The sequence below is a fragment of the Delphinus delphis genome, chromosome 18 (assembly GCF_949987515.2).
Source record: "Delphinus delphis chromosome 18, mDelDel1.2, whole genome shotgun sequence".
In the NCBI taxonomy this organism is placed as follows: Eukaryota; Metazoa; Chordata; class Mammalia; order Artiodactyla; family Delphinidae; genus Delphinus; species Delphinus delphis.
In genome coordinates, this window is record NC_082700.1 from 14,573,447 (window position 1) to 14,601,356 (window position 27,910).

The window sequence follows — 27,910 nt, forward strand, 5'->3', positions numbered from 1 at the left end:
CCTTGTGAGAAGTTGTTATACAATGTACTAAGTGTGGACGTGTCCATCCGCCCTCTAAATTTCTTATCCAAACTATACAACGAGAACATCATTGGATTTTATCCTGCCTTAATATTTTTAGCATATCCTCCAGAGGAGTTTTATGCTCTCATGTACTATCACCCACGTCCTGCCTAAATTACCCTAAATATTAGTAAAAAGAATCCTTAATAAGCTGGATAGAATAGAGGGTAAACAGCAGTGCCTATCACGTGTCTTCTGTCAGCCAAGCCCTCTGCGGCTAAAACAGGAACGTTTGACTCTCCTGTGTCTGCGGATTCCGCAGTTGGTTGAATCCGCAGATAAGGAGGACCGTCTGTACTAAGCAATTTTATACCACGGACTTGAGCATTTGTGGATTTTGATATCTGTGGGGTTCCTGGAAGCAGTCCCTTGTGGATACAGAGGGACAGCAGTATCTCCTGCAGCCCACACGAGGCTGGGTGTAGCAAAGCAAGCAAGGTGCTCTGCTCTCCAGCTGGCTTGCCGAATAGTCTCTCCAATTAAGCCCTTCTTTTAATCAGGTTGAGAGAAGAATCCAGACATCTCAATTCACAGACCGTTTTCTACACTTTTTTGTATTCTTTTCAACACCATGAACACAGGCTCAATAAATGTTGAGAAATGCACAGTTTGGTTCATGGTCTTCCCATTGCATTGAGGGCTGTGACTCTCAAAAGAGGGTCACACACAAACCCAAGCCTTGGAGTTGGTTTTGGTTAGGTACCACTCAGGACGATGAGACTGTTTTGAAAAATGGAAGCTTTTTTGACCAACCTTAATACTAATTTCAAGCAGATTCCTTGCAATGACTTGCAGCTGTGACTGTCATCCTGCCATGAGGAAAGTGTCAGCAAGACCAAGAATAGTAGCAGTCTGTCATCTCCCTGTTTTTGACGTTCTCATCTAAAATGTTAATTAACTAGTTGCTCTGCACAGAATGAAAATAAAAGTCAAGAAAAGTAGCAAAGGCAAAAAGTGCAATCGTGCTAGTATTAAAATGCGGAGTTTGTTTCCCTGGGTTGTACATGAGCCCCATTCTCCTCATTTAGGCTGTAAACATGTTGTAACTAGCAAACAACTAAACACTGATGCCCACCAAATGAGAGGAAAATTCAGTAGGTACCTGATTTTTGTTTCTGTTTAAAATGATTAACAAAGATAGTTACTTAAGTAGATTCTCTTTTGATTAATCCCTTAGTAACTGAAACTGCTTTTCTTTCACACATTTGTTTGAGTTTCCTATGTCTTGCATTTCACAGTAGAGAGGCCAATTCAGCAATAACTTCATGAATCAGTGCCTCAAGTGAATCCACAAGACCTTAATTTTTTAAACTAACTTTAATGAAAAGGTGATCAGAAGATTTTAACTGTTAATTAGCATGGTTAGACAAATATACATACTTTTGTGATAATGCTAGAATTTGAAATCGGAAGACTATTATTTCTAAGATCAGTTTAGTAAAAATTCATGTTTCCTTAAGGGCTTATATGGTGATTACCTTTTATGTTTTAGGTTAATTCTTTTCCAGAATAATAAGACTCCCAGAGAGTATTTGAAAATGTTATTTATTTGTAAACAAACAATGGTGTCATTCATAGAATCAGAGCCTTCTCTGTCTGGGAAGGAGTTACTGTCAGAAATAGCAAAGCCTGGATGGAACTGAAGTTTGGCATTTAACCTTTGCCGGAAGCATGATATTTCAATTGTCTTAAGAATGTGTCAGATAAGGGAAGTGAGTCAACAAGATAAACGGAGACAGAGAGAAAGGAAATTATACTGGACCAGAGAAATCAATGAACCAATAATATTTGTTGATCAACTACTCTATATAGGTGCTACGGAGATTTAAAAAATAAAGGTTAAAAAATGGATTACTTATTCTCAAAATGTAGTGGGATATATAGGAATAATACAGGGAAGTAACAGCAAAAAGTTCAAGAGAATCTTAGATTACGTCTTACATATATGCCTTATAGAAATCTAAAGAGACAGTGGTCCACGAAGGCCTGAAGAGACAAGAGAGGGGTTCGCAGAGGAATGGAATCTGAAGTGGACATATTGCAAGATTCAGACAGGAAGAGAAGAAATGGTGGGTTTTGTTCGTTGTTTTGCAAGGGAACAACATCCTGAAAAGCAGAGCAGTGAGGACCATGTGTCTTTGGAGCGTTGAAGTGTCTGGTCTGATTTGATGACTGGGTTGTTACTGAGAAGTCAGAAGAAAAGCTAGAAGAAAGGGTGGAGTCATACGGCAGAAGCCCTGGCGGTCACGTCTGACACAGTCCGTTCTATATACAGAATAAGGAAATAGCATTTAGGGAAGATCCGTCTGGAGATGGGCCCCAGGATGGATGAATAGATGCTCTCAGCCTTTCGGGGCAGGATGGGAAGGGGTTGGAGCAGCTGCCATCAGAGAAACCAGGAGCAAACTGTTGCAGGAATCCACGTACGCCATGATAGGGGCCTGGACCACAGCAGAGGGGAGCTGGCGGAACAACTTGTTAATTCCATTCAGGTCAGAGGGTGAGTGCATAAACGTTCTTGGCAAATTTAGCCTAGAAAGGGCACTCACAAACAGTCTTGTAAGTGTCCTCTTCTTATTTCCACCTCAAAACCACCATTGAGTACTGACTACCCGATCCTCTGCTGGATTGAAACCCACTTTGGAATACATTTCTCCTCTGTAGCCTCAGCACCGTCCCTTGCAGGGTGATGATGGCTGTGGCCCGAGGCCTCTGTCCGTCCCCCAGGTCTTTACCGGAGTCTAAGTCTCTCTCACTCCCGGAATCTGTATGGCCATGAAGACCCAGCATGAGGACAGAAGAAGCTACTTTTATTAATATAAATATAGGCTGTTTTGAAGAGGTCATTTTCTCTTCTTTTTTCTGGTACTTTGATTACAGATTTATTGGAGGTCACTATTGTCTAAAATATACGGTACTACAGCTTGTTCATTGTGCACTCCTACTAGGAGGACACTTCAGCGTCCTCCCCAGTATTGGTATATTTATTTATCATGATGCATTTCCTTAGGTTAAAAGTCATATTTTAGGGAGAATAAAACATATAAATGTGCTTTATAATTTTTAAAATCTTGGTTTACCACCCTGTGATACAATCATATCTTCAGGATATAAATTGGGTTTATTTACGTCCTGGGTTTAGACCTGTCATAGCTGGCAGAGACACCCCAAACTATGAGCGGTTCCAGGTGGAGGATGTGCTCCAAGCTGCTGCTGCTAAATGGTGCTTTTTATCCATCTTCTCCAATAATTATGTAAAAGTTTTAGTTGAAATGTGGCTAGTAATTTTCCGTCTTCCCTGATGTCAATCAGATGTTCCTCTAACTAATCAGAACTTGTTACATTTTAACACGTTTAACAAACGGGCTTAAAAACCACTGAAACACTTTTTGGGGGAAGATTTTTTTAAACATGGTAGAAAAAAGTTTGCAAGTTTCCTAAATGTATCAATTAGGAGTTTTTAAGGCGAAACACATTGCTCCTGGCACTAAGATAATAAAACAATGGAAACATTTCCAGTGCTTCCAGAGTGTTCTCTCTATAGCCAGTTTCTTTCCAAAAGCAGGTGGTTTTTTATTCATTGTTGTACTGTCACCTGTACACTGAAGGAAAAGTTTGCATTTGCATCTAATAAAAGTTTGTGTTAGAAGGAGAAGCTCTACTTACTGATAACTTACTCTTTCATTGTTAGAATTGCATTGAATGTTATCTATATTTAATTTTTAGAAACATTTTTGAACCACTTGTATAGTTGGGGGAATAATTAAGTTAGTTCGAATTAAATGGTACAATCCAGTTAATTATGGCATACATCAGCTGCAACACATCACAGTAGACTCAGGAGGTAACTGATTTCATCCCTCACCTGCCATTGGTGATCGGGGACCACCAGACATATGGACTGAGTGAGGAAGCCAGTATTAATCCTTACATCACATATTAGTACATTTCATTTCACTTATCCTTTTATATATGATAATATATAAAAATAGAAGTTCAAATGTTTTCCCATACCTCCCCAGGGGATCATCTTTTTTTATATAGACTTTGTTTTTTAAGAGCAGTTTTAGGTTCATCGGACCATTTTTTAAATCCATCCTTGACAATCACTATCTTAAATGCATGGTGGTAGGGTGGTACCAAAACTATAATAATGACTTCTTGTAGCTGTGTCATCGGAACCTCCCTGAACCTCACAAGAAAGATTATTAACAGCGACATTTGTAATTTCGCAGTCATCTTGAACTTACCTGCCTATTGTAAGACATCCAATTTCTCCTAAAGTCTCAATAAATAATTGCTGGGTCTTCCTGGTGGCATCTTACCCATATTTATAAATCATCTTTTCAAGCTCTCCTCCATGCCTTCCGCGTTGGTGTCTGCTGCCCAGGCAGTCACCCAAGGTGTGTGTTTTGCCACTGTCCCCGGGGCTGCTGTCCTTGGTGAAGATGGAGTCTTTGCCCAGAGCCCTGCATCCTGGGACTCGCTTGAGATGCCAACATTTCAAAATGTTGTTTTGGAGGAAAACAAGTAACTGAAGACAATAATTTGGTTGAAATGATAACATGATCTAAATGAAATACCCCCAATTGATATTTTGTTCCTTGACAATTCCTTCCACTTATACAATTTTTAATTTCAAAATTATTTCAGCCAAATGTTCCTGCCTGTACAAATTGTAATATTGTGGAGTTGGAAACCATCTTTAAATTGCTACCACATTTTCACGATTATGAACTCCACAGAGTACAATGATTTCACTGGCAGAAAATATATTGGAAGGAAGAAAATCAGGGGAAAAAAGGAAAGAAATGTATCCAGCTACTAATAAATTCTTTCAAAAGGCAAAAATAATTGATGTTTGTGTAAATAGTTATAAAACTGGCTGATGATGAAACCAAATTATCAACACAGATAAAATACAGTATTTGAGAAACATTCTTTTCTTTAAAAGAAATCATCCAAATACTCATCCTAAGACAAGTTGTTGATTTTCATCACTGCCATGTTTTTGTTTTAAGATCTTTTGATGTTGATCATTTTTAAAGTCTTTATTGAATTTGTTACAATATTGCTTCTGTTCTATGTTTTGGGTTTTTGGCCCCCAGGCATGTGGGATCTTAGTTCCCCTGCCAGGGATTGAACCCACACTCCCTGCATTGGAAGCCGAGGTCTTAACCACTGGACTGCCACGGAAGTCCCTGCCATTTTGTTTCGAATTAAATTGCTGATGATCAAATTATTTTTAGCCAAATTACCTGAGGGAAATATCTTTCTCCCCAGTTCTGAGTCACTTTCTGTCACTCAAGTTTTGAAGGTGCACTCTTCAGGTCCTGGTTATTTTCAGAGCGTTTCATGGAAACGGGTTCTTACTTCAGCCAGCAGCCTCGCCCACCAAGAGGCGTCAACCAATCGCTGCAGCCTATTGGATGCTGTCGCCTCTTCCTTCTGGGAGCTCTTCCCAACCACCCTCTCTCCTCCCTCAAGACAACTCAGAAGACCTGGCAGTTTGATCGAGCTGCTTACTGGGTCAGCATTGAAAACCTCTAGGTTGAATAGCATTTTATAATGTTTAAAAAACCCACATGATGTAAAATGCGTATTACAAAGCAGCATTTTATAATTTAAAAACACCACATTCACATCCATTATTATTTGTTTAATTCTGCCAACACATCTGTAAGGAAGTCAGAGAAGAATTGGTTTGATCATTTTACAGATGACAAAAACAAGTTTTAGGCCTGGAAGGAAGCTTCAGTATGATTTTAAAAGTCCAATTTCCTCATTTTCCATGGTGCATAAGGTAGTCTGGACAATTTTACACTCTTTTTTTTTTTAAACAGGGACATTCCCCCTCCTTACTCTTACCCAACCAATTCTTCCAGGGAAGCACAGTATGTACATAGATATCAAGAAATATTTTATAAATGTGAATTTATTGATATGAACTGAAACTAGTTCAGTGAAAAAAAATGAGGGTAGCCTACTGAATGCAAAAAGTTGAAATTTGAAGTTAGAGATGACAATAGCCCTCTTACCCTCAGCATCAAGTCATTTCTCATCTTTGTTTCGGTTTCACAATGTTTGGAATACAACGTTCCACCCCGTGTGGTAAACTGACTTCTAAGATGGTCCCCAATGATCCTTGCTTCCTACTGTCCACGTCTTTGTGTAATTTCCTCCTTTGAATATAGGCTGGACTTCTGACTTGCTTCTAAAGACTAGAATACAGCATAGGCAATAAGATGTCACTTCTGAGATAAGGTTATAAAAAGACTGTGGCTTCTGTCTTGCTAGCATTCACGTTCCTTGGCTCTCCTCCCTTGCTTGTTCTCGTGAAGTCAGCTGCCATGTTGTGACTTGCCCACTGGAGAGACCCACCCACATGGCAAGGAACTGAGAGAGGCCTCCATTCAATAGCCTGCAAAGAACTGAATCCTGCCAACCACGAGGGGAGTGAACTTAGAATGGAATTCTTCCCCAATGGGGCCTTCAGATGACTACAGCCAACACCTTGATAGCAGCCTGGGAGAAACTCAGAGAACCAGTTAAGCTGTGCCCAGATTCTTGACCTACAGAAACTGTGAGATAACCAATGTTAGTTTAAGCCATTAAATTGTGAGACAACTTGTTATGCAGCAATAACTAATACACCAGGCAAACAGCTGCAAAAGGTAATGGACTTTTAACATCTCCCCTTGCAATCTCTGGATTCTCTTGAATTAGGCAGAGAAGGAAGACAGGGGAAGCTTTAGTCCATTTTCCACATAAATTTAATAAACTCAACAGCAGAAAGTAATGTCTCCAATGTTGTAGCCTGTGTAATAAACACACTTGAGTGTACTTTTTGGTTTGTTACAGTGTAAACAGTAAACACAGTTTTTCTTTTTTAACATCTTTATTGGAGTATAATTGCTTTACAATGGTGTGTTAGTTTCTGCTGTATAACAAAGTGAATCAGCTATACATATACATATATCCCCCTATCCCCTCTCTCTTGCATCTCCCTCCCACCCTCCCTATCCCACCCCTCTAGGTGGTCACAAAGCACCGAGCTGATCTCCCTGTGCTATGCGGCTGCTTCCCACGAGCTATCTATTTTACATTTGGTAGTGTATATATGTCCATGCCACTCTCTCCCTTCGTCCCAGCTTACCCTTCCCACCCCGCCGTGTCCTCAAGTCCATTCTCTATGTCTATGTCTTGATTCCTGTCCTGCCCCTAAGTTCTTCAGAACCACTTTTTTTAGATTCCATATATATGTGTTAGTATACAGTATTTTTCTCTTTCTTACTTCACTCTGTATGACAGACTCTAGGTCCATCCACATCACTACAAGTAACTCAATTTCATTTCTTTTTATGGCTGAGTAATATTCCATTTAAACACAGACTTTTAAAAAGTGAATTTTATATGAAATGTTTGTGGAAATCATGGAAGATGACACATGTAGTGGAAAGAGACCAGGTCTTAAAAGTAGACTGACTTGTGGAGGCTTGGTTTCCTCATCGTAAAATTGGAATAATAATCCCTAGCTCATAGATCCTAAATGACATTGGCACTCAGTTCAGTGCCGGATCAACCAATGCTCTTTACCTTCCCTTGTGGCACTGAGACAGGTGAGGTGACTTGATGTACCCAAAGAGGACTCGAATTTGAAATACCCCAAATTACCAAGCTATTGAATGACAGATTTTGAACTCTGAATCCAGGTCTCTGGCTTCTTCCATTTCACACAGGGAGCGCCAACCCACCACCTCTGTGTCTTAACTCCCAAGAAGAATTCTCCTTGGCACTCCTGTTTAAGCTGATAACTCTAGTGGAGTTTGTAACACACTAAGAACAAAGGCTTACAAATATAGATGGAAGAAGAATGGCATTTCGTTTAGCTAATCCACATTTAAAATACCACATTTAAAATACCACATTTAAAATATCTTTCTAAACACAGTCTTTCCTCCACCCTCTATCTTTGATTTTGACATTGATAGAGAAGCTTTCAAGAGAGCAGCATCGCTCAATTAGGTGAAGCTACTAATTTGAAGGAACAATACATGATGAAAGGCACTTACATGTGGTGATTGTAACAGCAAATGTCTTCTACCATTTCTCTCCCTGAAATATTGTATCTTGTCTTTTCCTCCATTTATGTATTGTTAAGGACTATTGAAAGAGAGAGAGAGAGTGAAAAGAAGAAAGAGAGTAGAAGTACTGCTTTGGAAGAATAAAGGTTGTAGAAAAAGATGAGCCTGATGACAGGTGTATATGGCAGCAGTAAGAGCACCCAGACCACTTAAGAGGGGATTGGGTCCTTTCCCAAGTACTCAGGTCTGGGCGTCCTGGTCCACAGGATGAACAAACCAGAAGAAAAGCCATCCTTCAAACCTCCTGGAGTGCTTTGAATTAGCACAGGACACTGCTATGCTCCTTCGGCGTCTCATCCTATAAAGACTGGTGCAGAGAGCTTCAGGGCACCCGTCCAATCTTTTGTCCTTCATTCGGCAGATAGCTAACATCCTCTTGGACGCTAAAAGGAAAATCTTTGAGCTTATTAATAACTTATTGCACATTCTTATACAACAAAAGCATCTGGGTAAATACGTTCCAAATAAAAACCATTTATGAATACATAAGTGAATGATAAAAAGGAAAATAGAAAACTATATATAATCTCTTGCTCACTTTTTCTCCCTTCATTTTACTTGGAATATCCATGTCACTGGTGTGTTATACTTTTTGACAGCCCTTCAAATCAAAGGGATTTGACTGAGAGCCCAAAGAATAGTATTTGCCCAAGCTTTATAAATCTTTTTACTCTTTAGAATTGGCATCATGTAGTGGAAAAACCACTGCCAAGGAGAGGGGAAGACCTAGTTTCTAGTTTGGGTTCTATAACCAGCTGGGTCATAAGCAGCAGTGTGCTTTCTGCAAGGCTCTCTCCTTCCTGCTCTGTCCAGGGCAAACACTGAAACTTCTCCCATCTTCATGGTCATTATCTTGTCTGAGTCATGTTCCCCTCTTACCTGCACCACCTGAAATAGCCTTTATGCTAGTCTGCCAGCTTCACCTTCACCCCCTCCAGTCCATTCTTTCCCACACAGCTGTCGGAATGTATTTACAGAAGTGAATCAGGGCATGTCACTCTTTACTTAAACGTCCCATGGTTTCCCACTGCCCATCTTTCATGTCTCATCTCGGCCAGTCCCCTGTCTGTCCACTACATGCCTTACAGTCTGGTCTTTTGTCACTTCTAAAGCCAAGCTCTTTCTTCAGAGCATTTTCCTTTCTTCTTACCTCTGCCTAGGATATACTTCCCCCAGTTCTTCTCCCAAATCACTCCAAAGTTGGTGTGTAATAAATATTAATTGAAGTAAATGAACCCAATTCCTAATTGGCTCCTTGTCATACTTCAACTTAAATACCAGGTCCTAAGAGAATCTTCTCCCCATCATTTGAACTAAAGGAACAATTCTTTCTCATTATTTTCCCACATCTGTCTTTATTTTCTTTTCAGCACCCACCGCAAAGGTGACTATCTTTTCTTTTATCTTTGTTTGCTTATTGTGAACCTTTTCCATCAGAATTTAAATTTCCTGAGGGTACGGACCATGTCTGTCTTTTCAGCATTATATTCTCTGTGCTCAGCATGGAACAGTGCCCCGCCCAGAGCTGATTTGTAATAAACATTCATTGAATCAAATGACTACATGAATGCACCCAAATTCTACCATATTTATTCCTTACCTGGAGTCCTTCCAAGGCCGTCCATAGCCTGTCAGAGAAATACTAGATTCTGCATGATCTAGAGATGTCATTTTTTAAAAAATTGAAGTATAGTTGATTTACAATGTTGTGTTAGTTTCAGGTGTACAGCACAGTGATTCAGCCATATACATATATATATATATATATATATCTGTATTCTTTTTCAGATTCTTTTCCCTTATAGGTTGTCACAAAATATTGACTACAGTTCCCTGTGCTGTGCAGTAGGTCCTTTTTGGTTATCTATTGATATTTTATAGATAATAGTGTGTATATGTTAATCCCAAACTCCTAATTTGTCCCTCCCCTGCTTTCCCCTTTGGTAACCATAAGTTTGTTTTCTATGTCTGTGGGTCTGTTTCTCGTTTGTAAATAAGTTCATTTGTATCATTTTTTTTTTTAGATTCCACATATAAGCGACATCATATGATATTTGTCTTTCTCTGTCTGACTTACTTCACTTAGTATGATACTCTAGGTCCATCCATGTTGCTGCAAATGGCATTCTTTCTTTTTTAATGGCCGAGTAATATTCCATTGTATATATATTTATGACATCTAGAGATGTCATCTTGTTGTGGTTCCTCCTCTCTTATCTAGAGTTTTAAAGTTACTTGCATTTACAATTAAGCCATATTCTTTTTAGCTTCCATTTTTTGGGGCACAAAGTGTTTGCCTGGAATGTCAGCCATTACCTCTCCTGCACATGATCTTCCTGGCTGATTCCTGTTTGTCATTCAAAATTCAGTTCAAGCATTCCCTTCCTCCGGGAAGCCCTCTTGGATTACTTTCTCCTTCTGTCTCTCCTACTCTGTACCTGTTGGTAACCCATGCGTCCTTTTATCATAGCACATGTCACACTCGAGCGGGATGTCTTCCTGACTAGGGGGGTTGTTTCTCAAGGGCCAAGATTGTTTCTTCTTACTCTTGTCTGTTTGTTGCCCAGTACATAGTAGATATTCAATAAAAGTTTGTGAATAAATATTAGTGAATGGCTGACTCACTCCTCCTCCATGGTGTAAGAGTGTAAGAAGTGCCATTACTAAGGGCACATCCCACAGAACGCACTCACAAACGGGTAGTAAGTCAAGTGCATTTAGTGCTAAAATAAACCACCTTGACACCATGGCTTAAATTCATATTTCAAGCCGCCAAAGCTTTTGACTTTGCAAACCATTGTCACTTGAGGTCATCCTCTCCAAAAAGGTGGCATATACCCTGGGCAGTCATCAGACTGTCCTGATTTTGTCCTTGCAATAAAAATGTAAACTCCAACTTGCTTTTGGCCATGGAATCGAGCACTTAGATGGAATAAGTGCACCACATGGTCAAGCTGAAGTCTGAGCATCACGTGAAGTCTTGGGACTTTAAAAGTTGTCAGGTAAATGAAGAAGAGATGAAGGGTCCTGTGTGCCTGGTTTGTCAGAGTGGCTAGTGGCCTGCTTGCCTCAGAATCGTTGGGGCCTCAGGCGTCACAGGGGGACAGAGCGCGCCTCTTGAGTGGGAATGGTAGAGCTAAGGTCTGCCTCAAACCCAGCCAGAGTAAACTCGCCTGCAGTCTCTCTCTGCTTTTGTGTAGTTCTTGACGTTCCCTTTCTTTCTTCTACCTTGTAAAGTGAGGGAAGAATCAAGGTGATTTGCAGTAAAGCCGATTTTATCCTAGAAAAATATTCAAAATAATAAACATAACACCTTATATCTGTTTACTTGTCTAACGTTTTATAATTGTAGGATGTTGTCATTCATGGAAAACAATTGTAAGCCTGATGGAAAATTTGAAACTGTGTATTTGGAAGTGAAAAATGTCTTGTAAAGCAATGTTTCTCAAAATCTACCCAAAACCCACCCAGAATTTTTTGTTGAAAATGTAAGTTGCCAGACCCCTGAAAGACATACAGAGGCAGAACCCCTCTGGGTACAGCCCGGGAATTTGCATTTTTCAGTGAGCTCTCTGGTGAGTCTTACACATACGCAAGTTTGAGAAACCACATTGAAAGCATGTGACATTTTCATTAAAGGATAGCAAGGCCATGGAGGTAATATCAGGACAAGTGTCCCTGGGAACATGTAACTAGAGGATTTGGGCAGAACTGAAAAGATAGGTTATTTTAGAGGAAAAGAATGAAAGAAACCCAAGATCCTGCATTGAAAGGGCTAAAATTTATATGGTAGAACTGAGGCCCTGACTACAAAGGACGGCCTATTTTTCCCAGTGTGGGGATAGGGTGTGTGGGCACCATTACCATCATCAAAGTGTTGTTCCTTGTCGCTAAATAAAAAGTAGCTCTGGGACCACAGTCGCCTATTATTAGAAATGTAATAGTCCTATCTTATTTTAAAACCTGTTTTTAATCTATTGCCACCTGTAAAACTAGACTAAACAGATCAAATGTTAAGGCTATCTAAAAATACTCTGAGCGGAAACATAATTAGGGCTCTAATTGGGATTATCATTAAGTAGGCTATGCAGAAAAGCTTGAAGAGATAAGCCCCTATCAGAGGCATTAAGTTCTAAGTCTTTATTAGATTTATGGGACCCAGCCATGTGTTTTTTGGACAGTATAGAAATTATGTTGAATTGGTTTCAAAATCCAAGTAATGATCGCAATTTATTTTCATTTAAAGAATATTCTAAGTGCCTTGGTTTTAAAAGACTAAACAATGTGTTGCTTTGAGGGTTCTGGCTCATGAGAAAACTTAGCTATAGGTCTGATGCTTTCTGAATTTTCAGATACCACTTCAGGAGAAAACTCAGAGCCGTTTTGATTCCCCCTCTCAAGGTTCTCATGTTTGTGCCATATGCTATGGGACCATGTGAAATCTCTTGATTTGATCACATATCATAGAAGCTACTCTCTGTGCAGAAGACGAAAAGTAAATATGTTCAGCAATAGTCAATACTTTATTTTTTTTGTTCTAACAAGGAAACCTGGAAGTGTCATTATTTTATATATGATCTTTGGTGTTTGTATATTAAATGATCATATCAAAGTGGTCATTGGAAAAAAAACCTCACATACTCAAAATTAACAATTCAAAATGACTGAAATAATAGGGTTTCACTGTAGAAACTAATCTTAAAATGAGAAGAAAAATGTTTAAGCCTCCCTATCTGGTTCCCTTAATATAATATTTCATTCTGGAAATGATTCTTTAGCAGATGAAAAAAACTAGCTTAAGGAAAATTATCTGTCCTGCCTCCTTAAATCACCTGCCCTGACTCACGGTTTCCTTGAGCTTGGAAAAGGTTATTAGAAGTTTTAGCTGAAAAAGATGGAAGGATCTAAGGGAGGCTCAGCGCCAGTTGTCTGCAAGCCCAGCTGGGGAACTTGTTGGCCAAGACGGCATCTGTGCTTTTGTGCCAGTGATGTGTTCTCTCTGGAATTGGTGAGTCTATCAGGTTCTTTATCTCAAAAATGTGTCTCAGAGATCTTATGCCTCCCTCACCCACAAACCAGCTCTTTTCTCATAAACTCATAAATGTCACTACAGTTCTTCAAACAGAACCTTGAGAGGCATCTTGATTCTTCTTCCCCATCATCCCTGCATCCAATCCCACCAAGTATTAGATTTGTCACTTTTTTCCTTCTAGATACACCTCACATTTTTCTCGTCTCTGTCTTCAGTGACATTTTTGTCCAAGTCACTATCACATCTTGTCTGATTAGTGACAAGTCTTATAGCCTAAGTAGGTACCCTTACATCTACTCTTTACATTCCCTGATACGTTTCACACATAGCGCCAGAGTGATTATAAACATAAGTTATATCTTATCACTCCCCTTCTAAAAGCCTTTAATGACTCCCCATTGCACTTAGAATGAAACCTGAAATCCTTAACAGTGCTTACAAAATTCAGTATTACCTGGACACTGCTTATCTGTCCAACATGATTGCCTGCCATGCTTTCCCTTGCCTAGTACCCTCTAGAGATCTTCTTCCAAGAGATCAAGGCCTTTCCTCCCTCACTGTTCCCTAGCCCAGAGTGGTCCACCCTCCCCCCAGCACAACCTAACTACTTGACCAATCCTACACATCCATCATCCCTCAGCTCCAACATCATTTCCTCAGGGAGGATTTCTCTGATTCCCCACCCATCTAACTTGGATTCCCTCTCTACTTATCTGATTGATTTTATCTTCCTCTATGGATTAGAAGCTCCACAAGGGTAGGGACCATATATAATTTGCTCACCACTGTCTCCCCAGCCTTGCATAGTTCAGGAAAAAGTTTTAGAATAAATGAATAATTGAGAGAACAATTTCCTTTAGTATCTTAACACAAAATTAAAACTGCCAATAGAAATAGAAACAAGTGGATTTCCAGTTATTCTATGTCAGGTTCCACTTTTCCATAGAAGAACTGCAACAGAGCAGGCATTACACCAGAGCCCTAAAGTTCCTTCCCCTCCAAAGTTCATATTCATGAACTCGAAAAAGATCAGTAAAACTTCTTTTCCATAGGAAATGTTTGTATTTGGTTTTGAAGCAATGCAGGAACAGATGTTTTCTCCTGGTGAATGGCATTTGCATTAACCAAGTTGTTTTCACTTCCTTTGAAGTATTCCATCAGACTCTTCAAAAAGAACGAGGCTCCTTGAGAGAACCAGTCTCCTTGACATTGGTCTGGGCAATGATTTTTTGGATATGACACCAAAAGCACAAGCAATAAAAGCAAAAATCAACAAGTGGCACTATATCAAACTAAAAAGCTCTGTACCGCAAAAGAAACAATCAACAAAACGAAAAAGCAACCTGCAGAATGGGAGAAAATATTTGCAAGCCATATATCTGATAAAGCATTAATGTCCAAAGTATATAGAGAACTCCTATAAAGAACTCAATGAAAAACCAAACTACCCAATTAAAAAATGGGCAGAGAAACTAAATAGACATTTCTTCAGAGAAGACTTCCAATGGCCAACAGGCACATGAAAAGATACTTGACATCACTAATCTTCAGGGAAATGCAAATCAAAACCACAATGAGATATCACCTCACACTAATGTTAGAATAGCTATCATCAGGAAGACAAGAGATAATAAATGTTGGCAAGTGTGTGGAGAAAAGGGAACCCTGGTGCACTGTTGGGGGGACTGTACACTGTTGGTACAGCCACTATAGAAAACAGCATGGAGGTTCCTCAAAAAATTAAAAATAGAACTACCATATGATCCAGCAATTCCACTTCTGGGTATATATCCAAAGGAAATGAAAACAGGGTATTGAAAAGATATATGCACTCCCATTTTTACTGTAGCATTATTCACAATAACCAAGGTATAGAAACAACCTAAGTGTCTGTCAATACTTACACAATGGAATATTATTCGGTCATGAGAAATAAGGAAAACCCACCATTTGTGGCAACATGGATGGACCTGGAGGGCATTATGCCAATGAGATAAGTCAGACTGAGAAAAACAAATACCGTATATCACTTATATGTGGAATCGAAAAAAGCCAAACTCATAGAAACAGAGAGTAGAATGGTGGTTGCCAAGGGCTGGTGGGTGGGGGGTAGGAATAGGGAATAGGGATGTTGGTCAAAGGATACGAACTTGCAGTTAGAAGAGAAATAAGTTCTGGAGATCTAATGCACAACACTGTTATTATAGACAACAATACTGTAGTCTATACTTTAAAGTTGCTGAGAGACTAAATCTTAAATATTCTCACCACAAAATGAAATGATCATTATGTGATGCGATGAAGGTATTAGCTAACTTAGTGTTGGTAATCATACTGCAATATACACATGTATCAAAACAACATGTGGACCCTTAAACTTTCCTAAAGTTATATGTCATTTAGGGCTCAAAAAAAAAGACAAAAAGAACAAGGAAATTGAAGGACAGATGTTGAAGAGCTGCTGTTATTCAGCGATGAATTATACACCAACCCCCTGGGTAGTCAGGATCCCTTTGCTTGGTTAATCTTGGTTTTTCCACTTCTCAGTTTTCCTTGTACATTTCTATCTTTAAATGGGCACAAGATTTAATAGAGAATTAGTTTTCTGAGCCTTTGAGAATATAGAACTTACAGGGGTAGCAGAGGGTATCAACATGAAATATAAGAAGCATTGGATTAGCAGACTGAGCTGCATCTCCGAGGATAGATTTGAACTCCTGAACTCATAGAATGTGTCTGAGAACAATGATACCCAGCCTGATTGCTGGGCTTAGATGAAATAAAAAGAATGTTGTGTTTGCCAACTAATCATTTGCATTAAGTATCCTGACATTTGCACTATTCCAATGCAAATCTTCAATAATCTTTCCTCCCTCCCTTCATTCCTTCCTTCCTTCTCCTTTCTCTCTTTCTTTCTTTTTCTTTCTTCCTTCCTTCCTTCCTTCCTTCCTTCCTTCCTTCCTCCCTTCCTTCTTTCCTCCCTCTGTCCCTCTCTTCTTTCTTTCCTTTCAAAAATTACTCTGCTCTTTGACTTTCTCTAAATATCAACCAATATTTGTTCTTAGAAAATGATATCTAGTATTGCCTCTGTGGAAGGGGGAAGAGGATTGAAATTAAAAAGGGGGATGTAAAAAACATCAACTTTTTTTGCAGAGTTTTATTTCATAAAAAAAGAATTGAGGCAAATATTATAAAATGTTGGTATATTTTAAATTCAGTGTGTTGGTTACATGGGTGTTTGTTATATTAACTTTTTTATGATTTTTTTTTTTTTGCAAGTTTATTTTCTTTTTTTTTTTTAAATTTTATTTATTTATTTTTGGCTGGGTTGGGCCTTCGTTGCTGTGTGAGGGCTTTCTCTAGTTGCGGCGAGCAGGGGCCACTCTTCATCTCATCATGGTGCGCGGGCCTCTCACTGTCGCGGACTCTCTTGTTGCGGAGCACAAGCTCCAGACGCGCAGGCTCAGTAGTTGTGGCTCACAGGCCTAGTTGCTCCGCGGCATGTGGGACCTTCCCAGACCAGGGCTCGAACCCGCGTCCTCTGCATTGGCAGGCAGATTCTCAACCACTGCCCCACCAGGGAAGCCCTATGATGCATTTTTTAAATTAGAGAATCTGATTTGAAATCGTACAATTAGTTCATATGTTAATTAATTATTAATTAATACACACAGCAAAGAGCCATCAGGCACCTACGACATTCCTGGATTTGTGCTGAGAAATGTGATATGAAGACAGCACTCTACCCATGTACAGTGTCTTACTGTAGTATGAACTTCCTGATTTAGGTTTCCCTGCAGTAAGAGATGATTTTTGATTTTTAATTGAGATTGGACGACAGGTCTATTTATGAAATGTTTAAAATGGCCGTGCTCTTTACAACCTGATACAGGGCAGATGTCTTTCCTACTTATCTCCTCTTTGTATCCCGTCTTCCTTTCCAAGTTCATTCCAACTGCTAACTCATTTCTTCTAAAGTAACAAGTCTTCATAAAGTGTTTGAGTAGACACGTTCAATCAAATAAGAGTGTTAAATATTCTGTCAAACAAAAGACTCGGAAAATCTCAAGCGAGAATCTAAGAATGGGTATCCTTTATGCCAAAAGATCCTAGGTAAGCTTGCTTGTTGTTGGTTCAGTTTCTAAATTGAGTTAGCATAACCAACAAGTTTGGGGATGAATTACAAGAACTTTTTTTCAAATATTGTCTTAATTTATGATGGTTACTTAAATAAGAGCTAAACTCCTTAAATCAAATATTACAGAAGGGTGCTGCCAATGTCAGTTGGCCCAAACAGTGAGTCTAAAATTGAAACTACAAATCTGAGTGCCATGCATACTCATTCATGTTCATCATACCTTTGAGTGGTTAAGGACTTACCTGAACGTGGGGGATTACCTACTAAGATTTAGATAACTTACCAATGACAAGAGATTAAAGGAATCTCGCTCAGGCAGTCAATGAGCAAATATTGCCTCCGTGTTATTAAATAGGTCTTTGCCAGTGTTTCTATCCCTTCATCTAATTCCTGACAAAATGGTATTCTAATCATGAAAGGCTTCTCTACTGAAAGTACATAATTCCTTCTGTATTCAGGCTCTTTACTCATCATTTTCATGGCGAAGACAAAGAAAACAATAACCAACAAGACATAAAAGACTGAAAGCAATGGGTCTCTTGAGCTTTGTGCCCTTTTTTTAAAAATTCATTAACAAGAATGGCATTGTGCATGTATTGCCGCTATTATGATTATGGATAAGCGAATACATTAATAATTGAGTCCCTTTTTTGTTTTTTTCATATTATTTCAAAGTCTGTCTCATTTATAAGTGTATTGACTGATGTGGTCATAAGTGATGGAAACAAAATATTCTCTTCATAATATATTCTGTAACCTTGAGCACCAATGTGGTAGGAAAAAACTGAACAATGGAAACGAGGGGCTCGAATCCTGGCTGAGTTCAGAGTACTACTTGGTTATTTTGCTGTAATTTCTTCCCTGTGAAGAATATGTGAGATGGGGAATTCTTAGAATAAATAACAGTTTAGTAGCTAGTATGAAAAAGGGAGTGAGCTTATGTGGAGTATCTGTCCATTTCAGTCCACGTCAGAGACCTACTCTCCAACAAAGATGGGCTTGTAATTTCAATTTCACCAAAATGCAGCTGGAATTCTGGGGCACAGGACACCTTGTCTGGAATCTAGTTTAGTGCATCTTTATTAAACTCCTTTCTCAGTGTCTTCTTTAATCATTATTAGGATGAACAACAAGTAGTTTTTGCCCAGATTCCTTTTTTGAAACCTTAGTTCTCACCTTAGCAAGCTTGTATCCCAAGTTGGGGGTCCACACCTCTGAAAAGCCTTATTCCTACAAAGCCTCATGTAACGGCCTCAGAGGAGGCTTGTGCCTGAAAATGACAAGATGCAATGGGGAGGATTGGCAACAACATTAAAAAAAGACACAAAATAGTCTCCACCTACCAGTCAGATGCTGCTCCATCAGAATGGAAAACAATGGAAGGAACGAAGATCATTCAGTTGCACAGGATCCATTTCGAGCAATCGCTAATCAATTCAGGGACACCTCCTCTCCACCCCCTTTCCCCCTCCATCATCTGTCTGCCTTTGTGTAGCTCTGAGAGCAGCATTAAGAATACTTTGACAAGGGTGTCATTTTAATCTGAATGTCTCAAAATGATTGGGGAGGAAAAAAGTTCTCCTTTGCCTTCAACTCCAAAATAAAATGATCTGGGAAGGGGGAAAAAGCTTTCCTCCAAGAGATCTTCTTTTTGTGCCAAGTCTTCTAGGACTGCCCTGAGGATGGAGATAATTTGGGGATAGAAGGGAAGGTGTGACATTTGTCATCATTCATCAGGAAAGGATTAGTCAAGCCAGCCCAACAGAGGCTGATTTCTCCCCACTTACAAGGACTTTAAGGAGAAAGAACTTAGAATCTGTAGCCAGGAGTTTGAATTCAGGCTCTGTGCCTTATTTTCTATGTGACCTTGCTCATCTCTTTCATATCTTGGAGCGTGTTTTTTCAATTTGTAAAGAACAGATAATACCTAAGTCAGGGTAGTGTGAAAATTAAATTAGTGATGCATGTGAAGATGCTTCTGGCGTATTTACCCATTATTTACATGGGTAAATAATGATATTTGAAATGAATAAAGACACAGTGTGTAAAGTCTGTGATAATGAGAACTTAACCTAGGGTTACCATTAGGTTGAGAGGTGATCCCTAGATGGGGTAACATGCATTAAGCCATACACTCCACATATGCCCCAAAGGTACCCGTACATTTCTTAAGCCAGGTCAACCTTGAGCATGAGCGGAAGGAGGGAAGACTTGGCATTAGGGCCTCCGCTCACACTCTCTATTTGTGTGGTTTCCTCTCTGAGGTCTCCCACTCGCCCTCCAGTAGCAATGACCCCCCACGGGATTTGCTTGCCGATGACACGTCCTCAATCATCAGTACCTTTGAAACTATGCCGTTGTGTTTCTTGTCCCAAGAGTTCTTGCTGTATGCATTTGGTTGCTACATCTCCCATCACATCTATAGGTTCTCTCCCTCTCAGTTCTTCTCTCTCCCCTATTGCAATATACTTATTAAAGAAATTGGGTGATTTGTTCTGTAGAGCTTCCTACATTCTGGATTTGCTACCTGCATCCCTATGTTCCCAACCTTTTTCTTTATCTCTTCTATTCTTTGTAAAGTGGAAGCTAGACCCAGAGGTTTTTAGATTCAGGTTGGATGTGTGGTTAAGAATAGCTTACAGGTGATGTGGTGGGCTTTCCACTGCATCTTCAAGAGGCATGTATTCTCTGGTTGTTTCTCTTTTCAATGACATTGAGATTGACTGGTGGGTTGGAGCATGATTGGCCTGATTCATTCTTCATAAAGTTCACCTAATGGTTTACACAGTCCCTGGTAAGTGCTGGGAGAGTCACTAGTTCAAGAGGGTTTGCAAAATACTAATATTCCAATTCTATCATTTTTTAATTTATTGGCTGTCATTCTTTTATAAGTAAAAACTCACACACATCAAGTGTACTTACTCTTAGGTAAAACATGGGCAGGAAAGACAATATAAATATTTGCATTTTTCACTTTACCAGTTTTCAGAATAATGAGTTGGTTCGCAAGCATTCTTCAAATGCGACCCATGACGTTGCTGTGGTTTCTATTTTTCAGCGTAATAATGAATGTGTAGATTTTGACGTATTTAATATGTGTCAATCCATTATGGTTACTCTCTTTTGTAACATCCAAATGATCTCAGCTTTGGCCAGCAGAACTGCCTACAAGTTGGCTACTAAATTCTTTTAACATGACTCCAGTAACCTTGAATCACGCTTTTCAGAAGCTTCTTGCTTAGCTTCTTAAACTCCCAGATTCAGGTAACTATCTTGAAGGGAGAGCCATCCATGTGCTCGAGGCCTAGTTCTCTGACCCACTCTTTTCACCAGGATGTTAGTCTATCAGGACTCTAATTTTGACTTTTCATCCCCATGTGACTGCCACAGTCTCTGTTGGTTTTTCTTTTTCTGTGGTGGCCTCTGTCTGGGGAAAGCTCAGTTTCTTTTCCTGCACCCAGATTCAGCAACTGTTCCCAGGCAGATGGGAACTCTCATTTTCCACTCTTCGGCATCTTTTCAGAATCTTGAGGCCCCTAGTCCTGGTTGTTTCAGCATCTCTCTCATGCACTAAAATAGAGTTTTTGTAATTTACCAGGCAAGAGTTATTGTTTAGCTGCAAACTGCTTTAGCAACCCAGGTCTTCTGATACTAAGCTGGGTGCTTTCCCAGGATCATCACAGCAGTAGATGTGTTTGGTGGACAGCAGCACAGGTGGAAACAATGGACTTGCTGTGGTGACATCAGGATGGAGAAAGTGTGGTTGGCTGAACTTTGCAGTTGGCTGGACCTCAGACACCTTGGCAGTGATGTTCGGCCTGGGTCTGAGCCAAGCAGGCCCTGCTGAACAATGGGAAGCTGGCAACGGTCACTTCCTGCACACTCAGCTCTCCATTTAGGTGATGTCAGAGAAAACCGAGCAGAGACTGCCTGAAACTCCAGGCCCTGGGATGGAGCTTTGTCCTGGGTACAATAATTTAAAGGGGCAAAATTTTAATAGAATGACTTGCAAACTTTTTCCTGCCTTTAATTGCCCTCCTCTATCAGCAAATATACTGTAACTGCTTCTCCAGTGATCATGGTGATCTCTTTCCTGGCCTTGAATCAGACACCAACATGGCCAGTTGAGGGGATGGATGTGGTTGGATATCCAAGGTCGAAGGTGGGAGGTCTCCAGTCTGGGCCTTCTCCTCTTCCTTCCTCTTCCTCATCTAGGGTATTTTTTGTGCCACTTGCTTTGCACCAATGACATAATTTCCTGCTATTGGGCACCAGGCCTCCATCCGCCAGATTCCAGGAGCTATAATTTCTCCCCTTACTGTTAGCAAAACCTTCTAAGGGGGTTCTGAACTAATTTACCCTGATGAGGAAGGGCAGGCAAATCAACGAATGGGACCTTATCTCACTCCCGGGTGTTTCCATCGTGCGGGGCTTAGAAAAACCCTGAGCTCAAAGCTTGACGCACCGACCAACTCAAACAGCCTTCTAAGGAGAGAGGGGATTTCTGGTTTTTTACCTTGTTTTTCCCTATCCTGAAATTTCAAAGGCCATTTCCTATTCATAATGGACTCCTCAAAGCAAAGTCAAATTTTTAATCAATAAAATATTTTAAAAGGGAGCAAAGAGATCATACATTTTCCAGGCAAGATGAATATTCTGGGAAAACATTGAGTTGCTATCATGGATTAGAGAAACATAAAATGTCCTCTTAAAAATTATTTCATACGTGATGACTAAATGTAATGTAGCATCCTGGATGGGATCTTGAAACTGAAAAGAAGCACAGTGGGTAAAACTAAGGAAATCTGAATAAAAAATGGATTTTGGTTAATAATAAGGTATCAGGTAAGATGTTAATAACAGGGGAAACTGGGTGTAGAGTATAGAGGAACTTTCTGCAGTGTCTTCACAACTTTTTGGTAGATCTAAAGTTATTCTGAAATAAAAGGCTTATTTTAAACAATGATTTCATATACAAAGAATCTGTTGAAAAGCAAAGGGAGGTGAGACAATCAAAGGTTACACTTATGACTCAAGTCATAAAACAAAATAGAAATATAATATTCCATGCAGATTTGCAGAAATGATGTCAGCAAATCACATGTATCTAGAAATAGCAATAGTGGAATAGAGCATTTCAAATGGGGAAAGCAGCATTACAGAGCCCAGCATCACCAAGTTCTTGTTCACTTACCAATAACCCTGAGAAACTTTCTGTGAATGAAAATGTATATAATTTCCAGTTTTTAAAGAGCTATGGGCTGGGAACCAAAATACATCCTTGGGCTCCATTCTTTCAGTATCCTAAAATTAACCTATTGGAATGAACTATTCTACTCAGCTGTTTCAAATGGGAAATCTATCTCTAAAAGTAAACATTTTATTTGAGGTGTTTTGAAATGAAGCATTTGATTTTTTTAAAAATGTCAGACATACACACAAAAATGTATAGAACAGTATAAGAACGCCTATGTGTCCATTACCCAGCTTTATCAGTAGTGGAGACTCCCTAAGCTCATTTCAGCTCTTTCCTCTCCCCTCTCCTATTTTTCCCTAGAATAATATAAAGCAACTCTCAGATAGTAGAGTCATTTGCTTTTTAAATAAACCGACATTTTAGATATTCTTTTGTAAACATTGAAGGAGTACCTACTTTTTAAAAATCCTTATTTTATATTAGAGAACAGTTGATTTACAATTTTATGTTAGTTTCAGGTATACAGCAAAGTGATTCAGTTATACATATACATGTATTTATTCTTTTTCAAGTTCTTTCCCCATTGAGGTTATTACAGAATATTGAGCAGAGTTCCCCGTGATATACAGTAGGTCCTTTTTGGTTATCTATTTTACATATAGCCGTGTGTACGTGTCAGTCCCAAACTCCCTCCCCCGCACCACTCCCTGCCAGTAACCATAAGTTTGTTCTCTAGGTCTGGAGCACCTACCTTCAAGGCAGCTATTTTAGGAGGTGAACATAGAGATGAGTGAGATATGGCTCTCGCTGGAAAGGAGGAGCTTAGTTTCAGAAGAAAACTAAGACATAAACATAATATCCCCAATCACAATATAATGGGATAAATACTGTGATAGATACCCAGAAAGTGTGCTGTAGGGGTTCAGAGTAGGGGTAGAGAACTTCAGTTGGGATGACTGAGAGGAAACATTGTAGGAGAGGCTGCATCTGACTCAGATCGCAAATGAGGACCAGAATTACACGCACAGAAGGACAAAGGGTGAGGAAGACCTGGCTGCTGCCCCCAGCCTGTGCCCCTAGCCTGTGCCCACCCCTTTCTCCTTCAGACACACACGCAGGGCAGGGGCATCTCAGAAGAAAGCCATTTCTCCTAAAAGAAAATGGATCCACCATAATGGGCCAAATATCAGAAGCAACTTCAGCCTAATTTTGATAAAAGAGAACCTGAAGGAAGTTAAGTTTTCTACGAACCTGACAGAATGGAGACTCTGAAAGAAATTAAATCATTATTAAAAAATCAAGATAATTCTAGTTCTTTCACCCCTGAGTTTGAGATATGACCTGCTGTGAGTATTTGAAGATGTTGGCGTGAGACTAGATAATTATTATTATTTTTTTAACAACTTTATTGGAGTATAATTGCTTTACAATGGTGTGTTAGTTTCTGCTGTATAACAAAGGGAATCAGCTATATGTATACATATACATATATCCCCATATCCCCTCCCTCTTGCATCTCCCTCCCACCCTCCCTATCCCACCCCTCTAGGTGGTCACAAAGCACCGAGCTGATCTCCCTGTGCTATGCGGCTGCTTCCCACTAGCCATCTATTTTACATTTGGTAGTGCATATATGTCCATGCCACTCTCTCACTTCGTCCCAGCTTACCCTTTCCCCTCCCCGTGTCCTCAAGTCCATTCTCTATGTCTGTGTCTTGATTCCTGTCCTGCCCCTAAGTTCTTCAGAACCATTTTTTTTTAATTAGAGTCCATATATATGTGTTAGCATACGATATTTGTTTTTCTCTTTCAGACTTACTTCACTCTGTATGACAGACTCTAGGTCCATCCACCTCACTACAAATAACTCAATTTCATTTCTTTTTATGACTGAGTAATATTCCATTGTATATATGTGCCACATCTTCTTCATCCATTCTTATGTCGCTGGACACTTAGGTTGCTTCCATGTCCTGGCTATTGTAAACAGTGCTGCAGTGAACATTGTGGTACATGGCTCTTTTTGAATTATGGTTTTCTCAGGGTATATGCTCAGTAGTGGGATTGCTGGGTCGTATGGTAGTTCTGTTTTTACTTTTCTAAGGAACCTCCATACTGTTCTCCCTAGTGGCTGTATCATTCCCACCAACAGTGCAAGAGGGTTCCCTTTTCTCCACACCCTCTCCAGCATTTATTGTTTGTAGACTTTTTGATGATGGCCATTCTGCCCGGTGTGAGGTGATACCTCATTGTAGTTTTGATTTGCATTTCTCTAATGATTAATGATGTTGAGCATCCTTTCATGTGTTTGTTGGCAATCTGTATATCTTCTTTGGAGAAATGTCTATTTAGGTCTTCTGCCCATTTTTGGATTGGGTTGTTTGCTTTTTTGATGTTGAGCTGCATGAGCTGCTTGTATATTTTGGAGATTAATCCTTTGTCAGTTGCTTCGTTTGCAAATATTGTCTCCCATTCTGAGGGTTGTCTTTTCATCTTGTTTATGGTTTCCTTTGCTGTGCAAAAGCTTTTAAGTTTCATTAGGTCCTATTTGTTTCTTTTTGTTTTTATTTCCATTCCTCTAAGAGGTGGGTCAAAAGGACCTTGCTGTGATTTATGTCATAAAGTGTTCTGCCTATGCTTTCCTCTAAAAGTTTCATAGTGTCTGGCCTTACATTTAGATCTTTAATCCATATTGAGTTTATTTTTGTGTATGGTTTTAGGGAGTGTTCTAATTTCATTCTTTTACACGTAGCTGTCCAGTTTTCCCAGCACCACTTATTGAAGAGGCTGTCTTTTCTCCATTGTATATTCTTGCCTCCTTTATCAAAAACAAGGTGACCATATGTGCATGGGTTTATCTCTGGGCTTTCTACCCTGTTCCATTGATCTATATTTCTGTTTTTGTGCCAGTACCATACTGTCTTGATTAATTAGCTTTTTAGTATAGTCTGAAGTCAGGGAGCCTGATTCCTCCAGCTCCATTTTTCTTTCTCAAGATTGCTTTGGCTATTTGGGATTTTTTGTGTTTCCATACAAATTGTGAAATTTTTTGTTCTACTTCTGTGAAAAATGCCATTCATAGTTTGATAGGGATTGCATTGAATCTGTAGATTGCTTTGGATAGTAGAGACATTTTCACAATGTTGATTCTTCCAATCCAAGAACATGGTATATCTCTCCATCTGTTTGTATTCTCTTTAATTTCTTTCAACAGTGAGACTAGATAATTATAGAATTAAGTTTGGGCTTGGAGGTAGCAAAAATGTCAAAGAGCAAAGGAGCATAGTGACCGAGGAAACCTTAGAAATGAGGGGAGCCACTCCTTCAGCCTCTTGGAGTTGAGGTATCAAGGAAAAGGAGGGATGAGAAAGGAGGAAGTGATTGTCATAATAACTTGGTTTTTCTCAGTGAAGTGGAAGTAGGATCATGTGCTAACCATGGGAAGCAAAGGAATTAGCTAGCAATGGTGACAGCAGTGGTGCTGTCTCCACTCCCCAGGCTCTTCCCTACAATTTCCAGCCAACTAGTGATGAGGTGAGACCACGTGGCTAGTCCAGGCCCATGGTATGTGACCATAAATGACTCGTGTCCCTTGCATGATGAGGCACTGGGGACCGGGGGTGCCAACTTTATTCAGCCTTCTCTGGCCACAGCAACCCTGGGAGCCACGTGGTGAGATGGTGGCATCCCAAGATTGGGAAAGCTGGATCCCTAATTATTGTACAGTGGAGAGCCAGCCAATAGGCTGTGGCTGTGACCCAACTGAGGTGTGACCTTCTGTTCTAACATCTTGAGGTTTGTTTGCTAGTGCAGCCCAGCGTAGCTACCCTCACTAGAGCCACACTCAGTGCCACACTGAATCTAGGTTACATCTGTAGCCAGGCTCACCATGGAAGCACCTGTAAGATTTCCTCTACTGGGTCTTCTGGATCCCAGTAACTAGATGAAACTCGAAGAACAGAGACCGTGTCTCACGTGCCCTTCAGTGGACCCAACCCAAGTGGACCCAAGCATTTTACAAAGATTCACAGAATGTGAAAATAGATGGAAGAAAACCTCAGAGAGTGACCTTTTGGAATTCTCACGCTTCATAAAGAGAAAGGCACAAATCTCAAATGTTTCAGTTGGAAAAATAAGGCGGTGGTCTAAAAAGACAACTCTGGGAAGAGTGTTTGGATTTTCAGGGTCATCTTTTCATCGCGTGCAATAACAGTGAAACAATTGTGTGGGGTGAGTTCTCACAGGCAAAGGTTCGGTTTAAATATCAGATCAGAGGCCAGGACGCTAACTTGGACACCATGCTGACTTAGAAATTATACTTATTCTCAGTTGTTCCCCCAATTATTTTGATCAACTATACAGTTTCAAAGCAACTGTAGATGTGAGTCCTGGATCTGGAACAGTCTTGGGGAATGTTTCAAAAACAACAAAATCATGATAGAATCAAGACATTTTAGAGATGATCTGCAGGAATCATAAACCTGTGTACTTGGGGGAAGAAAGGCATCTCCTGCCAACAGCACTGATGTTAGGTCAGTAGGTTTCCCATCTTGAGCGCCTACAAAACTCAGGGGAAAGAACATGGAGAAAATATAAGTAACAGCCTAAGAAATCATGATAGAGAATAGAATTCCATAATACTTTGGTAGACATAGCAGTTTAGTACTTAGAAGAGTGAACTGGAATAAACTCACAGTTTCTTATTATAGAAGCTAATAATTATAATTCACATTTGTATAGCATTTTGTAATAAAAAGCATTTTGTCTCATTTATTTCTTACAACAAATGTTTGGGGTTGGTAATATTATTAGTTCTCTTTACAGTAAAGCAAACAACAGGCTATAGACACTCATCACTTTCTATTATAGGAACACTGGCAGAAATTAGGCATCAGAGTGGGTGCCCCACTGAACCCCTTTTGCTGCTTGAGCAAGAATTGGGTGGAAGCATGGAGGGGTCAGCTGGACCACAGGGGGCCCCTCACTCCCCGCTTCCCTATGGGCTGGCTTGTCTGTCCAGTCTGTCAGGTGGGATCCTTGCAGCATGGTGTACCAAGGCCAGGGAGCAAGTGACACCCACCCCTGGATGACCCAGGGCATCAATGAGCCATGTTACTTCTCAGATACACCCAACCTTCCTTGTGTTTTTCCGGTGAAGAGAAGTTTGCTTATTGTTGACGAGCCGATGCATGCTGGTCGGCAGGTGTGTGTGCACCTTTCAGCAGACTGATGTCTCCTGCACAGACAGAAAAGTCTCTAGGTTTGGGTTAATGGTGGAGACTAACTAGCTCGTTGCTCTAACCACACGCTGCTCTGTGGCCGGTGCTCGCAGTCTG

General features: G+C 40.0%; 1 protein-coding gene across 2 annotated transcripts in view; it reads left to right on the plus strand.

The window, feature by feature from the left end:
* COG6 (component of oligomeric golgi complex 6) overlaps nt 1–27,910 on the plus strand; it is a 279,030-nt gene that overhangs the window by 219,876 nt on the left and 31,244 nt on the right. The window lies entirely within an intron of this gene.